This window comes from Gobio gobio, assembly GCF_949357685.1.
Source record: "Gobio gobio genome assembly, chromosome: 7".
Classification (NCBI taxonomy): Eukaryota; Metazoa; Chordata; class Actinopteri; order Cypriniformes; family Gobionidae; genus Gobio; species Gobio gobio.
The window spans coordinates 18,389,795-18,410,320 of record NC_137103.1 but is presented as its reverse complement, the minus strand read 5'-3'; the positions used below and the strand labels follow the sequence as shown (position 1 = coordinate 18,410,320).

Here is a 20,526-nt window from a genome sequence, read left to right as displayed (position 1 = left end):
CCAGTAAGCAGTGCCAGTTGTGAATGCAGTTTCTCATTGCTTAAGCTTATAAAAAATAATTTGTGCACAACAATAAGTGATGAGAGGCTGAGCAATATTGGATTACTGAGCACTGAGGGGAGACGGAGAGCAAGATCATTGAACATGGATGATTTTGTTGGACGCTTTGCCCTCCGTCACCGTAACAGGCGTATCCAGCTCTTATAAGTCCTTGCTGTTAATGTTAAATTTTTGGTGTCAACCTTATTGACTGACAACATAAAAAAAGTTATTGGCACTGATGTCACTTAAAATTTGGTTCTTTACAACTTCTAAACAATGTTGTTTGCCATACTGTTCATCTTTAATATAATATAAATATGGCAGACTTTTAAAAGCTGCCAGCCATTTAGTAAAAAAAAAACTTGGTCTATGTTTTAAATCTGTGTATGTAATGATGTAATATATGTATAATGTAATATAAATAGGAATAAACATTGCTACAGCTTCTTGCTGAGCTCAAAAAACACTTTCTACCGTTGTCATTGAAGTTGCTCTTGTTTACAAATATATACATGTATGATGGAAAATATTCTTGCTTGCATTACATTTACCACACGCCATGTGCTTCTACTATTGTTTATTTTATTTCATCATATTTAAAGTAACTTTTTAATTCCTTTTCACACAGAATAATATGTTTTGTTATCAATAATAGATAATTACCTCCACAGTAGGGCTATTTATACTGGTTCACTGTTTACATGTATTTAAAAGTTTGCCACCCCTCTCTGAGTCTGTGCCCCAGCCTGGCCCCCCCATGAAAAATGTCTAGACCCACCACAATACATTTCTGCTTAGGGCACCCATTTGGCCAGCAGTGGCCCTGGTTTAAAGGGGTCATGAACTGGCTTTTTTAATTTTTTTATACTGTTGTCTGAGGTCAACTTATTGCGTTCGCATGGTTTTTACATTCACAAACATAATGAATAAGTAATAGGCTCTCTCAAGACACGCTCAGCTTTGATGGGCATGCTGCACTGAAGACTTGGAAGTAAAAGCCCACGGCTAGGATTGGATAAGATATGCATATTTAATGAGCTTCTGCTCCCCCTGACAGCGTGTGGCAAACGGCAACCAGAATTGTCTTTATCAAACAAACACAATGATTAATCTCTCATCCACCCGCGATTGATTGGAATGTGAACAACACACATCAAGACAGTAATGAACCATATTTTGAATTTTTTAGAGAGTTAGGGATGGCCCGATACCGATACTGGCAGCGAGTATCGGGTCGATACTGTCCTCATATACTCGTACTCATAAAAATGAGCCGATACCACGCACCGATACCACGCACCAATACCACGTACGTTTTGTGAAACGAAACTGGCTGCCGCGAGCCGCCGCTTTGTCTAAGTGAACGCCATATGAACGTAAAATGTCGCGGTTTGGGCTCATTTCAAAATAAGGGATGATGACAGTAGCAAGGCAGACTGTAAGTTATGTTCAGCTAAGGTGTCAAGAGGAGGAAAAGAAAGTACATCGTTTAATACCAGCAATCTAATTAAACATCTGAAGACGCATCATAGTGCTGAATACACACAGTTTAGTCAAGCTAAACAAGCAACTCAGCAGCCAACATTAACACAGGTTTTACAGAAGCGCGAGAAGATGTCCAGAGATAATCCTAACACTAAAAATAACAGAGGGAATTGCATACTTTATTGCACTTGATGACCAGCCATTGTCGGCTGTTGAAAATATAGGATTTCGACATCTTCTTGGCATACTGAAGCCGCGATACGAAATTCCGAGTCGCCATCACATTACAACCGCTATGCTACCGAAAGTGTTTCATGACGTGAAAAAGCACGTCAGTGGCCTGTTGCGTGACGTTTCGACCGTCAGTTTTACAACAGATATTTGGTCAAGCAGTGTCTGCCCAATGTCTCTGCTCAGTTTAACTATACAGTGGATTGATGACAACTTTACTCTTTGCCAAGCCACCTTACAAGCAAAGCCGTTTCGGGGTTCGCACACCAGCAAAGCCATAGCAGACGCGTTCAATGGGATGCTTCAGACCTGGTGCATTCGGAAAACCTCTGTCCACGTTGTGCAACGAGACAACGCTAAAAATATGATTGAGGGCATGAATGATGCTGGACTCCCCAGCCTACCTTGCGCCGCTCACACTCTCCAGCTGGTGGTCCACGAAGGACTTTTGTCACAGAGAAGTGTTGCTGATGCATTGGCTATCGGACGCAAAATCGTTGGACATTTTAAACATTCTCCTCTAGCCTACTCCTGCCTCGAAGACATTCAGTTAGAGATCGGTCAGCCTGCAAAACGACTACAGTAGGACGTACAGACCCGCTGGAACAGTACATTTTACATGATCCAGTCCCTGATTGAGCAGAAACGGGCACTAGGAGTTTTTGTGTGTGTGTGTGTGTGTGTGTGTGTGTGTGTGTGTGTGTGTGTGTGTGTGTGTGTGTGTGTGTGTGTGTGTGTGTGTGTGTGTGTGTGTGTGTGTGTGTGTGTGTGTGTGTGTGTGTGTGTGTGTGTGTGTGTGTCTGTGTCTGTGTGCGTGTGTGTGCTAGATAGCGAGTTAAAAGTTGCCAATGTCTTGCTGAAAAGTACATTTTAGTATTTCATTTTCATTAATAATTATAATAATTTGATTAGGCTATGTTATTTTAATAAATACCTATTGTCAGATGCCTCATTTTTTCTCCCTCTGTTATAGGTATAAAAATCTTTTTTTCTCTAACACCAACACTGCTGCAAATGCCAAGGAGATGCTGATGCGTGAGCTGTTGAGGTCGTCTAGAGAAGAGGAGAATCATGACCTGCACGAACCTCCTGCCAGAAAACCACGCAGGGACCAGGCAAGCAGCAGCCTGGACAGTATATTTGATGAAATAGCAGATGAGCAAGCACCAGTCTCTCTAAACAGAGCTTAAGTAGGTTCTACTGCACAATTAGAGACATACCTAGGGGAGACCACAATTTCTCGAGAAGACAAACCACTACAATACTGGGCAGTTAACAAACTGCGGTTCCCTACTCTGGCCAAAATGGCATCCAGATACCTCTCAGCACCATGCAGTAGTGTTGACAGTGAAAGGCTGTTCAGCTCAGAGTCACATATTGTGAATGCCGACAGAAACAGAATCACAGCTGATCATGCAGAGATGATTTTGTTCATCAAAAAGAACCTGCCTCTCATTCTCCCAAAAAGTACCTAAGCTAGTTCAGATCACATTGCTGACTGAAATGTTTGTTTAATTGAAACAAGGGAGCTGTCACTGTGCCACATAGTTTAATTGTTGTTTAATTGAAATATGCAGTAGTTTAATTGAGACTTGCAATAGTTACATTGATGTTTTGTTTAATTGAAATATGTAAGTGTTTCATTGAGACTACACTACAGTTACATTGAAATTGAGTTCAATTGAAAGCTGGAGACGTTGTCAAACATTTCATTGATATATTGTTGAGTTGACGGTGTTGACTGTACAATACGTTTTATTTATATTTTGTCAGTTGTGAAGACAGTGCCAGTATTGAGGTTTTTTGTTTACACAGAAATATATATAATTTATTTTTTATTTGAAATTGCCTACATTTATTATTTTACTCATTATTTATTTTAGACTTGTTAAAACAAGCAGAGAAAATAAAAACCTGTGTTCCGTGTTCTGTCTTCTTTTCTGGTAGCCTGTAATTCCTTTCGCGGTAGAAATATCGGTATCGGTACTCGGTATCAGCAAGTACACAAATGTAAATACTCGTACTCGTATCGGTTTGGAAAAAAATGGTATCGGGCCATCCCTAGTTTTTTCACGACTTGGTGGCATTCATTTTCTCTTAATGTGTAATTATGATATATCCAAAGTCTATCAAACTCTCCAATTTTCATCGCCAGGTTCTCTTGGCATGGACTTTAATTTATAAACATAACTTTTCACCACATAGATGTTTTATTTTGAACAATAAGAACATTTTATTCAAGAATAAATCTCTATTTTATTATAATTGGTTCAATAATGGTTTATTCTTGGTGGAGCAGTTGTTTAATAAGCAAGGTCTTTTGTTTAGATACTCAGAATTTCTTTTCCAATACCAAATATCAATAACCCCAAAATAATTTGCCACAGTAATGTGAGCTATTCCCTCTGGTTTATGTATGCTTTTTAAAAACTGTAATTACATCTCCCCAGTATCTACTGCATCCTTTCCCAAACCTTGTGATACCCCAGTTGGTCAAATCTGTTTCTCTGAGTCGAAAGCTAAAAACTATAAAATAAGATCTTTATTTCTTAAGAATTTGATTTCTGTTCCACCTGTTATTTCCTTTTGGAATAATTTGTTTGTTAACCTTAATTGGAAAAAAATCTGGTCTTTACAGCAGAAATTCTTTCTTACAAATAAAGTGAAAAATTTCATTTAAGCTCATACAGAGGTTATATCCTGTTAAGAAATGTATACAAAGATTTAAATCTGACATTGAGCTAACATGCTCTTTCTGTTTGATTTCTGATGAAACAGTGGTTCACTTATTTTGGTCACGTCATTATACTCAGAAATTCTGGAATGATATTGGTGTATTTGTCAAGTGTAAAATTTTGCCAGGTTTCTCAATACATATGAGGAACATTATATTTGGGTACTTTGACTCAGACCCCAGAAACGAAAATATTTGTTTTGCTATTCATTTAATTTTTTTTATGAGCAAATTTTACATACACAAATGCAAATTTACAAACTGTAAGCCTGTCTTCTTAAAAGAAATGGAAAATTATTTAAAGGGTTAGGTCACCCAAAAATGAAAATTATGTCATTTATTACTCACCCTCATGTCGTTCGACACCGTAAGACCTCCTTTCATCTTCGGAACACAAATTAAGATATTTTTGTTGAAAGCTGATGGCTGAGAAAGGCTTCAGATAGGCCTCCATTGGCATTCAGTACATTTACACTCCCAAGACCCATAAAAGGCACTTAAAACGTCGCTACAAAGTCCATCTCACAACAGTGACTCTACAATAATTTTACGATGCGACAACAATAGTTTTTGTGCGCAAAAAAAAAATCAAAATAACGACTTTATTCAACCTCTTCTTGTCTTCCGTGTATGCCTCCACGATGCATGCGCGAGAATATGACGTGGTGCTGGGGTTCGGGAATCCATGAAATGCACACTTTAACCCCATTTTGAGAACTACGCCGAGACCTAAAGCATGATCAATGTAGAATTCAACAGCTTAGACACGCGCGTCTTCCTCTGCTTGTAAACAAATCGCTTCTGGGTCATGTATCCGAACGCCGGATCTGCGTCATATTCTCACGCATGCGTCTTGGAGGCACACACGGAAGACAAGAACAAGTTGGATAAAGGTGTTATTTTGATTTTTTTTTTGCGCACAAAAACTAAAGTCGTCGCATCGTAAAATTATTGAAGAGTCACTGTGGTAAGATAGACTTTGTAACAACGTTTTAAGTGCCTTTTATGGGTCTTGGGAGTGTAAATGTACTTAATGCCAATGGAGGCCTGTCTGAAGCCTTTCTCAGCCATCAGCTTTCAACAAAAATATCTTCATTTGTGTTCCAAAGATGAACGGAGGTCTTACGGGTGTCGAACGACATGAGGGTGAGTAATTAATGACAATTTTTGGGTGAACTAACCCTTTAAATGTGATTTCAGTATCTACTAATAAGAAAGCTATAAAGACTGTTAGGATTTGCACTGCCTTTGATCTCTTTATGTGAACTTTTTTATGTGATGTAATGGCCCTCTTCTTTTTCTTTTTTTTCTTTATCCTTTTTCTTTCTTTCTTTTTTTATTTTTGCGATTGTCACATTTACTATTGTCCTAGTTGATATTATGTGATGTACACGTCTCTTTGTATGGTTCCGTTATTAGCAATAAAATAATTTTTTTTTTTTTTTTTTAAAAGGCAGACGTGTTGGATTCTGCAGTCGAGCGCAGTTGCTCTCCACAAACTGCGCTGATCAAAAGCATGAAGGGAAACGACTTGCTGACGACACAGCTTAATGCTTATTGGCTTAAACAACCGTGATGCGGTTCTTTTTTAAAATGTTTGATTTTAAAACTCTGATATCATGTTTTTATGTGTGAATATTCCGAAACTCTCGGACAGTGCGATCTCTCTGTGGGTTATGTGATTGTTGTCATATTTATAAAAAATATATATAAAAACATGTATAATTAAAGTAAAAATGATTGATAAACACGTCTTTCGAATGGAAATAAATAACAAAAACTTTGGGTGTCTTGTTCATAATATTTATTTTCATATAAAAGTAACAAAACTTAAATTACATCCAGTTTATCAGCAACAAAGCGCACGAGTGTGAATCCCGCGATATCCGCCTTTGATCTCGCAGGTGTCTGATCCACTACGAGAAGAGAGAACTGTCCGTCTTGCCTGCACTTTTTTCACTCCTCCCCTCACTGCAGCCGCCTAGTCTCGGCTGAATTTCAGGTAAGGCGAGGCGCATCTCAAACAAGCCTATTAATACCCTCCACTCACACATACTAGCCTATCTATATTACGTGTTCCCTGAGTGATAAGTAAGTTAGCCTACTGAACAGACGGAGTAATATACTACATCGACTGAATAGCCTAATCTTAGGGTTTTAAGGTATGCGTGCGAGCTATAGATAGTCACAGGAGACAGATTAAGATTAATTTATATTAAGTATTAATTTATATCCTCCTCCGCATGAATTTACCGCCCTCTACAACAGTAAAATAAACTTTTTATGTCAGAAAACTGCAGTCATAATCAGCAGCCATCTCAAACTTACAACGTTAAGTAAATAATAAATACATTCATTATCATTACCTTTCGAGGCACTCCTTTAATCCAGCCGATATGTTTAAATATCAGAGCTCATCGAAACAAAATATTCCCCACTGTCGAGCTCATTCGTCAGTTCCGTGTAACCACTGTCATACTCATGGAGCTCGAGGATACTCTCCTCCCCTTTTGCGCTGTACAAAAATCCGGACAAGCGGAATACATATGACGTGAGTGCACTCTGGAATCTGACCGCACGCCATTGGCCCTCACCCGGTAGAGCGGACTTGGTTGGTTGGCTGTGTTGTGGAATTGACCACTAGGAAAGAAGAAAACGGTTTCCGTGGTTACACTGGATACACAAGTAACAATTTTTGCAACAGGACCATTGAGGTAATTCATGTTTTTAATATGCGTTTATTATGTGCTGTTTGAAGTTATTTTCTTCCTTTTATTAGTTGGGAAGTATCTCTGTGTAGGTCTACACAGATTTTAGATAAGACTGTATGTGTAAAGCTAACGTTACTCAGAGAAAACATTTCGCCACTTTAAATTATATTTTGTTTTAAGGTCACAATGCAGTGCCTGTGGCATACGCGGAATAGGCAAATGCTAGGGTCGCCACTCATCCATAGGGGCGCCAAAAATGTATTACTGATACTATTTTATTAATATTAATTTGAAATATTACCAAATAAAGCGCAAAAAAAACTTAACTAAGTCCCCCGCATCTTCCCGGTCCGCCTCATCAATCTCCCCCGCCGATCTTGAAGTGCGTCAGAAATACAACGCGCGATCAGGGGAATTTGTTGTGTTGCGTCGCCTCTCGCCGCATCCAACGCAGACAGGATTGCTTTCATTTTTTAGGGTGCTTGGCCGCTCGCTCCAGGTGTTGATACGGTGTAAGTTGCCTGATTATTTATGACGGATGGCCGAATTGTAGTGTCAAAAAAGACAGAAGCCCTCTGAAGCAGGGAAGATAAGGGATACACTGCTCTTCTTACTTAGTATTTGTGTTTTGTTTATCTAAAAATTCTTAAATCAAGGTGCATTTACTAGATAAGTAAAATGACAGAAGATATTTTTCTTGTTTAGGCTACTTGAAAATAAAATCAAAATGAAGTGAGTTTTTGCTTAAAACAAGCAAAATTATCTGCCAATGGAGTGAGAAAAATAATCTTGTTCCTGATTGAAATCTTGTTTCTGTCCCAAACAGAAATAAGATTATTTTTCTCACCCCATTGGCAGATAATTTTGCTTGTTTTAAGCAAAAACTCACTTCATTTTGATTTTATTTTCAAGTAAACAAGAAAAATGGCTTATGTCATTTTACTTATCTAGTAAATGCACCTTGATTTAAGAATTTTTAGATATTTGGACTGGAAACAAGAAAAAGATTCTTGTTTAAATAAGAAGAGCATTTTTTGCAGTGTAAAGACAGAAGTAAAGTGATGTAGGCAAATTAATGAACAGTTTATTTAATTGCATAGTAGTAAAATGCTAATGTTTGCTAATTAATTCCAGTTATTTTTACCTTAAACTTTATGCAAGCAGCTGTTCTGGGTTCTCCAGAGGCCACAGCCAGTGTGATTTTGTACAAAATAAATAATATAAAAATATTAAACGCATGTAATATCACTTTTTTAATAGCCTAATGTTTTAACTCTGCAGTTGTGCAGTTTTAAGGGAGTTTTAAGGGGGTGTATATCAATTTTAAAATGTATTTGCCCAAATTTTTAATGATATTTATATACAGGTTTATTTAAAATAGCAACATTTTATGTAAAATTCACATTAAATATCTAAATTTCTGTTTAATTCCTGGTGAAAACATGAATGCTCATAGTTTAGTGGAATATTGCTGCCATCTACTGGAAAACAAAAACTTTTGCTAGTTCTCAATGAATAGTTTGTGCATGAATGCTAGATGCACTCTTGCTCTTTGTGTTTAGGCTGTAATGTGGCATAGGTGCAATTTTTGTATAGTTTGACTATCATCAGCCTTTAAAAAATAAAAAAATAATAATAATATCATGAACATAATGACGGGGTAGAATGGACTGGACATCATATAAAACAACAAAAATAAAAATAAAACATCAATGCATTACAAAAATAAAACAGTACGAGTGTTTCCAAAGACTGATAACGTGTAGTGCTAAACCTTGACACAGGGGGCACAAAGTAAAATCTTGCCTAGGGCACCAAATTGGTCAGGGCCGGCCCTGTCACAATGAAATCAAAAATGACAATTGACTTATTTTTTATGGCATATTGCAGTATTTATTTAGGGATAATTTGCCAGCACTGATAAGCAAACGCTGTTTTGATGTTTGCAGTTCAATATCTGTCATTGTTTTTAGCTCAGTTTAGTTGTTGTTTCTATTCAGTTCAATAACTGTATCATGTTTCAAAGTCAATCAATTATGAAATAAGTTAAATTCAGCTATAAGCAGTCCGAGATACCTCTCAGCACCATGCAGTAGTGTTGACAGTGAAAGGCTGTTCAGCTCAGAGTCACATATTGTGAATGCCGACAGAAACAGAATCACAGCTGATCATGCAGAGATGATTTTGTTCATCAAAAAGAACCTGCCTCTCATTCTCCCAAAAAGTACCTAAGCTAGTTCAGATCACATTGCTGACTGAAATGTTTGTTTAATTGAAACAAGGGAGCTGTCACTGTGCCACATAGTTTAATTGTTGTTTAATTGAAATATGCAGTAGTTTAATTGAGACTTGCAATAGTTACATTGATGTTTTGTTTAATTGAAATATGTAAGTGTTTCATTGAGACTACACTACAGTTACATTGAAATTGAGTTCAATTGAAAGCTGGAGACGTTGTCAAACATTTCATTGATATATTGTTGAGTTGACGGTGTTGACTGTACAATACGTTTTATTTATATTTTGTCAGTTGTGAAGACAGTGCCAGTATTGAGGTTTTTTGTTTACACAGAAATATATATAATTTATTTTTTATTTGAAATTGCCTACATTTATTATTTTACTCATTATTTATTTTAGACTTGTTAAAACAAGCAGAGAAAATAAAAACCTGTGTTCCGTGTTCTGTCTTCTTTTCTGGTAGCCTGTAATTCCTTTCGCGGTAGAAATATCGGTATCGGTACTCGGTATCAGCAAGTACACAAATGTAAATACTCGTACTCGTATCGGTTTGGAAAAAAATGGTATCGGGCCATCCCTAGTTTTTTCACGACTTGGTGGCATTCATTTTCTCTTAATGTGTAATTATGATATATCCAAAGTCTATCAAACTCTCCAATTTTCATCGCCAGGTTCTCTTGGCATGGACTTTAATTTATAAACATAACTTTTCACCACATAGATGTTTTATTTTGAACAATAAGAACATTTTATTCAAGAATAAATCTCTATTTTATTATAATTGGTTCAATAATGGTTTATTCTTGGTGGAGCAGTTGTTTAATAAGCAAGGTCTTTTGTTTAGATACTCAGAATTTCTTTTCCAATACCAAATATCAATAACCCCAAAATAATTTGCCACAGTAATGTGAGCTATTCCCTCTGGTTTATGTATGCTTTTTAAAAACTGTAATTACATCTCCCCAGTATCTACTGCATCCTTTCCCAAACCTTGTGATACCCCAGTTGGTCAAATCTGTTTCTCTGAGTCGAAAGCTAAAAACTATAAAATAAGATCTTTATTTCTTAAGAATTTGATTTCTGTTCCACCTGTTATTTCCTTTTGGAATAATTTGTTTGTTAACCTTAATTGGAAAAAAATCTGGTCTTTACAGCAGAAATTCTTTCTTACAAATAAAGTGAAAAATTTCATTTAAGCTCATACAGAGGTTATATCCTGTTAAGAAATGTATACAAAGATTTAAATCTGACATTGAGCTAACATGCTCTTTCTGTTTGATTTCTGATGAAACAGTGGTTCACTTATTTTGGTCACGTCATTATACTCAGAAATTCTGGAATGATATTGGTGTATTTGTCAAGTGTAAAATTTTGCCAGGTTTCTCAATACATATGAGGAACATTATATTTGGGTACTTTGACTCAGACCCCAGAAACGAAAATATTTGTTTTGCTATTCATTTAATTTTTTTTATGAGCAAATTTTACATACACAAATGCAAATTTACAAACTGTAAGCCTGTCTTCTTAAAAGAAATGGAAAATTATTTAAAGGGTTAGGTCACCCAAAAATGAAAATTATGTCATTTATTACTCACCCTCATGTCGTTCGACACCGTAAGACCTCCTTTCATCTTCGGAACACAAATTAAGATATTTTTGTTGAAAGCTGATGGCTGAGAAAGGCTTCAGATAGGCCTCCATTGGCATTCAGTACATTTACACTCCCAAGACCCATAAAAGGCACTTAAAACGTCGCTACAAAGTCCATCTCACAACAGTGACTCTACAATAATTTTACGATGCGACAACAATAGTTTTTGTGCGCAAAAAAAAAATCAAAATAACGACTTTATTCAACCTCTTCTTGTCTTCCGTGTATGCCTCCACGATGCATGCGCGAGAATATGACGTGGTGCTGGGGTTCGGGAATCCATGAAATGCACACTTTAACCCCATTTTGAGAACTACGCCGAGACCTAAAGCATGATCAATGTAGAATTCAACAGCTTAGACACGCGCGTCTTCCTCTGCTTGTAAACAAATCGCTTCTGGGTCATGTATCCGAACGCCGGATCTGCGTCATATTCTCACGCATGCGTCTTGGAGGCACACACGGAAGACAAGAACAAGTTGGATAAAGGTGTTATTTTGATTTTTTTTTTGCGCACAAAAACTAAAGTCGTCGCATCGTAAAATTATTGAAGAGTCACTGTGGTAAGATAGACTTTGTAACAACGTTTTAAGTGCCTTTTATGGGTCTTGGGAGTGTAAATGTACTTAATGCCAATGGAGGCCTGTCTGAAGCCTTTCTCAGCCATCAGCTTTCAACAAAAATATCTTCATTTGTGTTCCAAAGATGAACGGAGGTCTTACGGGTGTCGAACGACATGAGGGTGAGTAATTAATGACAATTTTTGGGTGAACTAACCCTTTAAATGTGATTTCAGTATCTACTAATAAGAAAGCTATAAAGACTGTTAGGATTTGCACTGCCTTTGATCTCTTTATGTGAACTTTTTTATGTGATGTAATGGCCCTCTTCTTTTTCTTTTTTTTCTTTATCCTTTTTCTTTCTTTCTTTTTTTATTTTTGCGATTGTCACATTTACTATTGTCCTAGTTGATATTATGTGATGTACACGTCTCTTTGTATGGTTCCGTTATTAGCAATAAAATAATTTTTTTTTTTTTTTTTTAAAAGGCAGACGTGTTGGATTCTGCAGTCGAGCGCAGTTGCTCTCCACAAACTGCGCTGATCAAAAGCATGAAGGGAAACGACTTGCTGACGACACAGCTTAATGCTTATTGGCTTAAACAACCGTGATGCGGTTCTTTTTTAAAATGTTTGATTTTAAAACTCTGATATCATGTTTTTATGTGTGAATATTCCGAAACTCTCGGACAGTGCGATCTCTCTGTGGGTTATGTGATTGTTGTCATATTTATAAAAAATATATATAAAAACATGTATAATTAAAGTAAAAATGATTGATAAACACGTCTTTCGAATGGAAATAAATAACAAAAACTTTGGGTGTCTTGTTCATAATATTTATTTTCATATAAAAGTAACAAAACTTAAATTACATCCAGTTTATCAGCAACAAAGCGCACGAGTGTGAATCCCGCGATATCCGCCTTTGATCTCGCAGGTGTCTGATCCACTACGAGAAGAGAGAACTGTCCGTCTTGCCTGCACTTTTTTCACTCCTCCCCTCACTGCAGCCGCCTAGTCTCGGCTGAATTTCAGGTAAGGCGAGGCGCATCTCAAACAAGCCTATTAATACCCTCCACTCACACATACTAGCCTATCTATATTACGTGTTCCCTGAGTGATAAGTAAGTTAGCCTACTGAACAGACGGAGTAATATACTACATCGACTGAATAGCCTAATCTTAGGGTTTTAAGGTATGCGTGCGAGCTATAGATAGTCACAGGAGACAGATTAAGATTAATTTATATTAAGTATTAATTTATATCCTCCTCCGCATGAATTTACCGCCCTCTACAACAGTAAAATAAACTTTTTATGTCAGAAAACTGCAGTCATAATCAGCAGCCATCTCAAACTTACAACGTTAAGTAAATAATAAATACATTCATTATCATTACCTTTCGAGGCACTCCTTTAATCCAGCCGATATGTTTAAATATCAGAGCTCATCGAAACAAAATATTCCCCACTGTCGAGCTCATTCGTCAGTTCCGTGTAACCACTGTCATACTCATGGAGCTCGAGGATACTCTCCTCCCCTTTTGCGCTGTACAAAAATCCGGACAAGCGGAATACATATGACGTGAGTGCACTCTGGAATCTGACCGCACGCCATTGGCCCTCACCCGGTAGAGCGGACTTGGTTGGTTGGCTGTGTTGTGGAATTGACCACTAGGAAAGAAGAAAACGGTTTCCGTGGTTACACTGGATACACAAGTAACAATTTTTGCAACAGGACCATTGAGGTAATTCATGTTTTTAATATGCGTTTATTATGTGCTGTTTGAAGTTATTTTCTTCCTTTTATTAGTTGGGAAGTATCTCTGTGTAGGTCTACACAGATTTTAGATAAGACTGTATGTGTAAAGCTAACGTTACTCAGAGAAAACATTTCGCCACTTTAAATTATATTTTGTTTTAAGGTCACAATGCAGTGCCTGTGGCATACGCGGAATAGGCAAATGCTAGGGTCGCCACTCATCCATAGGGGCGCCAAAAATGTATTACTGATACTATTTTATTAATATTAATTTGAAATATTACCAAATAAAGCGCAAAAAAAACTTAACTAAGTCCCCCGCATCTTCCCGGTCCGCCTCATCAATCTCCCCCGCCGATCTTGAAGTGCGTCAGAAATACAACGCGCGATCAGGGGAATTTGTTGTGTTGCGTCGCCTCTCGCCGCATCCAACGCAGACAGGATTGCTTTCATTTTTTAGGGTGCTTGGCCGCTCGCTCCAGGTGTTGATACGGTGTAAGTTGCCTGATTATTTATGACGGATGGCCGAATTGTAGTGTCAAAAAAGACAGAAGCCCTCTGAAGCAGGGAAGATAAGGGATACACTGCTCTTCTTACTTAGTATTTGTGTTTTGTTTATCTAAAAATTCTTAAATCAAGGTGCATTTACTAGATAAGTAAAATGACAGAAGATATTTTTCTTGTTTAGGCTACTTGAAAATAAAATCAAAATGAAGTGAGTTTTTGCTTAAAACAAGCAAAATTATCTGCCAATGGAGTGAGAAAAATAATCTTGTTCCTGATTGAAATCTTGTTTCTGTCCCAAACAGAAATAAGATTATTTTTCTCACCCCATTGGCAGATAATTTTGCTTGTTTTAAGCAAAAACTCACTTCATTTTGATTTTATTTTCAAGTAAACAAGAAAAATGGCTTATGTCATTTTACTTATCTAGTAAATGCACCTTGATTTAAGAATTTTTAGATATTTGGACTGGAAACAAGAAAAAGATTCTTGTTTAAATAAGAAGAGCATTTTTTGCAGTGTAAAGACAGAAGTAAAGTGATGTAGGCAAATTAATGAACAGTTTATTTAATTGCATAGTAGTAAAATGCTAATGTTTGCTAATTAATTCCAGTTATTTTTACCTTAAACTTTATGCAAGCAGCTGTTCTGGGTTCTCCAGAGGCCACAGCCAGTGTGATTTTGTACAAAATAAATAATATAAAAATATTAAACGCATGTAATATCACTTTTTTAATAGCCTAATGTTTTAACTCTGCAGTTGTGCAGTTTTAAGGGAGTTTTAAGGGGGTGTATATCAATTTTAAAATGTATTTGCCCAAATTTTTAATGATATTTATATACAGGTTTATTTAAAATAGCAACATTTTATGTAAAATTCACATTAAATATCTAAATTTCTGTTTAATTCCTGGTGAAAACATGAATGCTCATAGTTTAGTGGAATATTGCTGCCATCTACTGGAAAACAAAAACTTTTGCTAGTTCTCAATGAATAGTTTGTGCATGAATGCTAGATGCACTCTTGCTCTTTGTGTTTAGGCTGTAATGTGGCATAGGTGCAATTTTTGTATAGTTTGACTATCATCAGCCTTTAAAAAATAAAAAAATAATAATAATATCATGAACATAATGACGGGGTAGAATGGACTGGACATCATATAAAACAACAAAAATAAAAATAAAACATCAATGCATTACAAAAATAAAACAGTACGAGTGTTTCCAAAGACTGATAACGTGTAGTGCTAAACCTTGACACAGGGGGCACAAAGTAAAATCTTGCCTAGGGCACCAAATTGGTCAGGGCCGGCCCTGTCACAATGAAATCAAAAATGACAATTGACTTATTTTTTATGGCATATTGCAGTATTTATTTAGGGATAATTTGCCAGCACTGATAAGCAAACGCTGTTTTGATGTTTGCAGTTCAATATCTGTCATTGTTTTTAGCTCAGTTTAGTTGTTGTTTCTATTCAGTTCAATAACTGTATCATGTTTCAAAGTCAATCAATTATGAAATAAGTTAAATTCAGCTATAAGCAACTCTACAGAATTGTCACTATTCAGATATACAGACAGTGTTGTTTCAATTCAGATAAATTAATTCAGTTCAAATTTGGCTTTCATCCGATTCCGATAGTGTCAAACCTGTTATATGTATCAGAATTTTTTTTTATTTTTTTTTTTACATTTACATTTATACAAAGTCCTACATTTCCTACATATTTACATGTTTTCTCCTGAATTATTCACAGATGTGTAGCAGAGATTGTTGTACTTTCGTCACAAACCACTGCTCTGAAGACACAGGTAGGGCAGCTGTGATCAGACTTTAAAGTCACCATGAAATCAAAATTGGCAAAAATACTTTTTTATGGAATATTTTATTTTTTTAATAAATTATTTATCCATCATTGTCAATTTGTAATGTTTGTGTCCTCGTAATCTTTAATCAAAATAGCTTTCCCTCCCTCGCAACAGGTGCGTAGAATGGACGTGCCCCCAGCACTTTTAATTAAACATAAATTCGTCCACACTTTTTTAGGGAAAGTGTGTTCATGAGTTTTTCATGGGAAAATGTGAATAAATCTAGGTTTAAATTCAAAGAGGCAAGATAGTCTATGCATGACCTGACATTTATTCTTATCCAAAATGAGGAGATGTGAACATTATGGAGTGCTAAACACCCTCAAAACCGTGTGTGTATTGGACAACATGGGCAGTTATAATCATAACCGCGGGAACATATTTTATCGGGGGGGTTCTAGGGGCGGGGCTTGATATTGCAGGTGCTGTGGTGGAGGATTTTAAACAAAATCCTAATATTAAACAGGCCAAACAACACAGAGCCTGTTCATATGCCCTGCTTGGGAGCCGCTGTTATAGCAGAAATAAACATCAAATATACTCAAAACGAGAGCAAATTTCCTCTTCCACCACACACATGCACCCCAGTCCCTCACAGTGACTTAGTGCCTGTATTAATTCAGCCCCTGCCACACGGGCCGAGGCCTGGCAGGCCATCCCTGGAGTGTCAGCCTGGGTTCTGAACATAATAAAATGAGGTTATGTTCTCCAATTCGCTCAAAGACCCTCGTTATTCAACGGCGTGGTCGAAACCTCTGTGGAAAGCAAGGATGTCCTGCGTGAACATCATGCTGGCAAAAGGAGCAATAGAAATAGTTCCCCCAGCGATGAGTGAGTCAGGCTTTTAAAGCAGGTACTTCCTCGTCCCCAAAAAGGATGGTGGTCTAAGACCCATCCTCGATCTCAGAAATCTGAACAGGGTCCTAATAAAGCGCTCTGAAGCAGATCTTCCCGCAAAAACGCTTGGGAGACTGGTTCTTTACCCTGGATCTGAAATATGCTTACTTTCATATCCAGATAGCCCCCCATCACAGGCAGTTCTTGAGATTCGCCTTCGAGGGCGTGGCATACGGTACTGCCGTTCGGCCTGTCCCTGCCCCCCCGCACTTTTCACAAAGTGCATGGATGCGGCTCTATCCCCTCTGAGACAGATGGGAGTTCGCATTCTGAACTACCTCGACGACTGCCTCATTCCGGAGGCGGAACTAATATTCCACAGATCCGTTATTCTCAACCACTTAGAGTGCTTGGGTCTCAGCGTCAATTTTGCAAAGAGCTCATTATCCCCCAGCCAACGTGTATCGTTCCTGGGGATAATTTTAGACTCAACCCTTTTGAGGGCCACAGTCACTCCAGAGTGTGCTCTGGCCATTCAGCAGCTCACGCAAACATTTACAACTGGGGTTTTTCTACCGTTTCAGAAGATGCTAGGCCTTATGAGCTCAGCATTTCCAGCTCTGCAGATGGGGTTGCTTCATATGCACCCTCTGCAGTTCTGGCTGAAAACGCGGGTCCCGTCCTCAGCCTTGCACCACGGCCGACTCTCGCTCAAGGTCAACCAGGCATGTGTCACAGCTCTGGCCCCTTGGACGAACCCTTGCTAGCAATCTTCCTTCAGAGGAATGGTCGCTCCAACCCGCTCGGTTCAGAAGACTTGGGACGTCTTCGGGAAAGCAGAGGGCGACCTCTTTGCCTCAGAATACTGTCATCACTGTCATTGCACCTCCTGGTGCAAAACCCGGGGCGACGACCCTCTGAACTGTGACATACTTCAGATATTGTCATTTCTTCAAGACTTAATGGATAGAGGCCGTTCTCCCTCTACACTTCAAGTCTATGTTGCGGCCATAGCAGCTTCACACGCTCCTATAGCAGGGCAGTCAATAGGAAGAAACAATCTTGTTGTTCACATCCTCTAGGGCTCAAGGAGGCTAAACCCTCCTCATCCCCTCATGGTCCCTACTTGGGACCTATCTGTGGTTCTCAGTGGTCTTAAAAGTCCTCCATTTGAACCAATCCAGACTGCTGACCTCCAACCCCTGACGCTAAAAATGCTTTTCTGCTAGCGTTGCCATCGGTTAAGACTTACAGGCGCTCTCTGTGAGCCCCTTGTGTCTTGAGTTTGGGCCTAACGACTCTAAGGTCGTCCTGAAACCTAGATATGGGTACATTCCAAAAATCTTATCTACCTCTTTTAGGGCACCGATGGTAGTTCTCTCCGCCCTTCCTCCTTCTCAGGATGAACAGGAGCTGAACCTTCTCTATCCTGTCAGAGCCCTGAGGACATACATTGATCTTTCCACCTCTTTTCGACAGGCGGAGCAGCTCTTTGTTTGCGTTGGTCGCTGCACGAAAGGTCTTCCGGTGACAAAGCCTAGACTATCTAGATGGATAGTAGATACCGTAGCTCTTGTGTACTCCTCCTTGGGCCTTCAATGTCCCTTGGGAGTCAGAGCACACTCCACGAGAGGCATGGCCTCCTCATGCGCGTGGTCATCTGGCGTTTCCATTGATGACATCTGTGCGGCGGCCGGCTGGGCCTCACTATCCACATTTGTTAGATTTTATAATCTAGAGGTCCCTGCACTTCAATTGCAGGTCCTTTCTGCATAAACTATTGCACTTATGTGTCTTGTTATATCCCCGACTTAGGCCCTGTCTACACGAACATGGGTATTTTCAAAACCGCAGCTTTTTCTACACGGTTTGGCTGTTCGTTCACACGCAAACCCAGTATCCGGTTACTGAAACCGGACTTTTTTGAAAACTCCGGCCAGGGTGAAGATTTTTAGAAACTCCAGCGGTTCTAGTGTTGTCGTGTAGATGGTGAAACCGGAGATTTTGGCTTGTTAAGTCGAAGTGTGCGCCATTCTCTCCTTTGTTTGACGTCAGATTGTGCACATTATTGCTTTTGTTTACCGGAGTCGAGTCTATGCAATGGCGGACGTAGCTTTTAATAACTCTTATCACATGTATACAGATACATGTGCAGTTATCTCATTGTGTTGCAGAACAGAGGCGCCAGAATGCAATAATACAAAATAGTAAGGCAAGTGTGTGAAGCTATTACAGTCCACTTGGGCCCTGCCCTGCAGTTACTTGTCACTGAGTCCAAAGTAAAGGAACTTGTAGAAGGGTTTCACTGAGCCCATGGCATCCCTCAGTGCATCGGTGCCGTGGATGGGGCCATGTGGAAATCAGGCAGCCAATCATAGCGTGGTTTTGCGTTTTCATGTGGACAGAGATTTTTTCGTCTTTGTGTAGACGCGATTGTTTTTTAAAACAGAGGAGGAAAAAATCTGGTTATAAAAATACCTGTCTATGTATGGACTAGGCCTTAGTCTGAGAGTAACCACTGTCTGCCTCATATATTCATAAACTAGGCCCCTAGAAGTCCTGGTAATGGGGTTTTTGATGTATGACTATTACTTTGTGTCTTGGAGCCCTTTAAGCGCTTCCCACTGTATGTAGTCGTCATCTTACATAGCATGGTGTGATTGTATTATCCCGTAGTGTCTTGTCTTATTTATATTAATAAGACTAACGACGCAGTACTTGTGTATTATCACAAGGGAACGTACTCGGTTACTGACGTAACCTCAGTTCCCTTAGATACGGAACGAGCACTGCGTAAGTTGCTGTGCTACGCGTGAAGACACCTCTTGCGTTGCTTCAGTCAAAACCAATCGATTTGCCATGTTGAAACGGCCGCTTTTATAGCCCGAGTCTCCGCCCATTCTGTTGGGCTCGAGTGGGCTCGCTCACCTTTGGCTCGTACGTGCCGCGTCGTCATTGGTTCAATTTCTTTGACTATTTATATTAATAAGACGAACAACGCAGTACTCGTTCCGTATCTAAGGGAACCAAGGTTACATTAGTAACTGAGTACGTTTTTGCTTAAAACAATCTGCCAATGGGGTAAGAAAAATAATGCAAACAGGAACAATCTTATTTTTCTTACCCCATTGGCAGATAAATTAGCTTGTTTTAAGCAAAAACTCACTTCAATTTCATTTTATTTTCCAGAAAACAAAAAAAAAAATCTTGTCATTTAACTTATCGAGTAAATGCATCTTGATTTAAGAAATTTTAACCTACATTTCTGACAAATTACCACGGTTACAGTTAGTGTTACCACAGTAAATCCATGATAAATGTTGGTGAATTGTTGTTTGAAAAGTATTTTTACTGGATCAGCTCAGTGTTTCTCCTGATTTACACGTTAGTATATGTTGATTAAGTCAGCGCTGTTTAACTGGCTTTAAACTAAATTAAATCACTGAGAGATTTGCAGCTTGTACCGGAGACCTCTGCGCCGAACTCGAACGCTTCTCATGGGCTGTTTAGTGGTCACATGATCGAAACACTCGGCAAGTCAATACATTTGTTCAGAGTCAGAGCTTGCGAGTTGCACTGCGCGGACAAGTAGCGCTGTTTCGTTCCGCTTTTGGTGCTGTTTCCCTGGCCTAAAATCTACTACTGCCACCTTGCGTTGACATTGTGAAACTGCACGATTTGTAAATTATAATATATTGTATATTGTAAATTATAAATTATGTATATAATATATTTTAATAGACAAGCTGTGGGCCGTTTGAAATTCATCCCGGGCTGCCGGTGGGCCGGACTTGGGACACCCCTGTTCTAGGGGAACACCTGCCCGTAGAAACGAAGGGTCCGATCACGACTGAAGGTTTGGTGCCTGTACAGGGTAACAGGAGCCCAGTACTT

At 38.6% G+C, this 20,526-nt stretch overlaps 2 protein-coding genes across 4 annotated transcripts in view; one reads left to right on the top strand and one right to left on the bottom strand.

Moving 5' to 3' along the window:
* Positions 1–13,157, bottom strand: part of LOC307128900 (plakophilin-4-like) — a 132,762-nt gene extending 119,605 nt beyond the window's left edge. Inside the window, exons 1-2 of one of the 3 annotated variants that reach the window (XM_079820933.1) lie at positions 13,061–13,157; positions 6,859–7,132 (exon numbers count right to left, since the gene is read on the bottom strand). The gene's annotated coding sequence lies outside the window, so the exon portion shown is untranslated. Of the gene's footprint in view, positions 1–6,858; positions 7,133–13,060 lie in introns of those variants that run through there. The other 2 variants (XR_013816825.1, XM_079820934.1) reach the window with 2 other exon arrangements.
* LOC307128901 (coiled-coil domain-containing protein 148-like) overlaps positions 12,610–20,526 on the top strand; it is a 91,134-nt gene continuing 83,217 nt past the window's right edge. The window contains exon 1 of the mRNA XM_079820935.1: positions 12,610–12,696. The gene's annotated coding sequence lies outside the window, so the exon portion shown is untranslated. The remainder of the gene's footprint in view (positions 12,697–20,526) is intronic.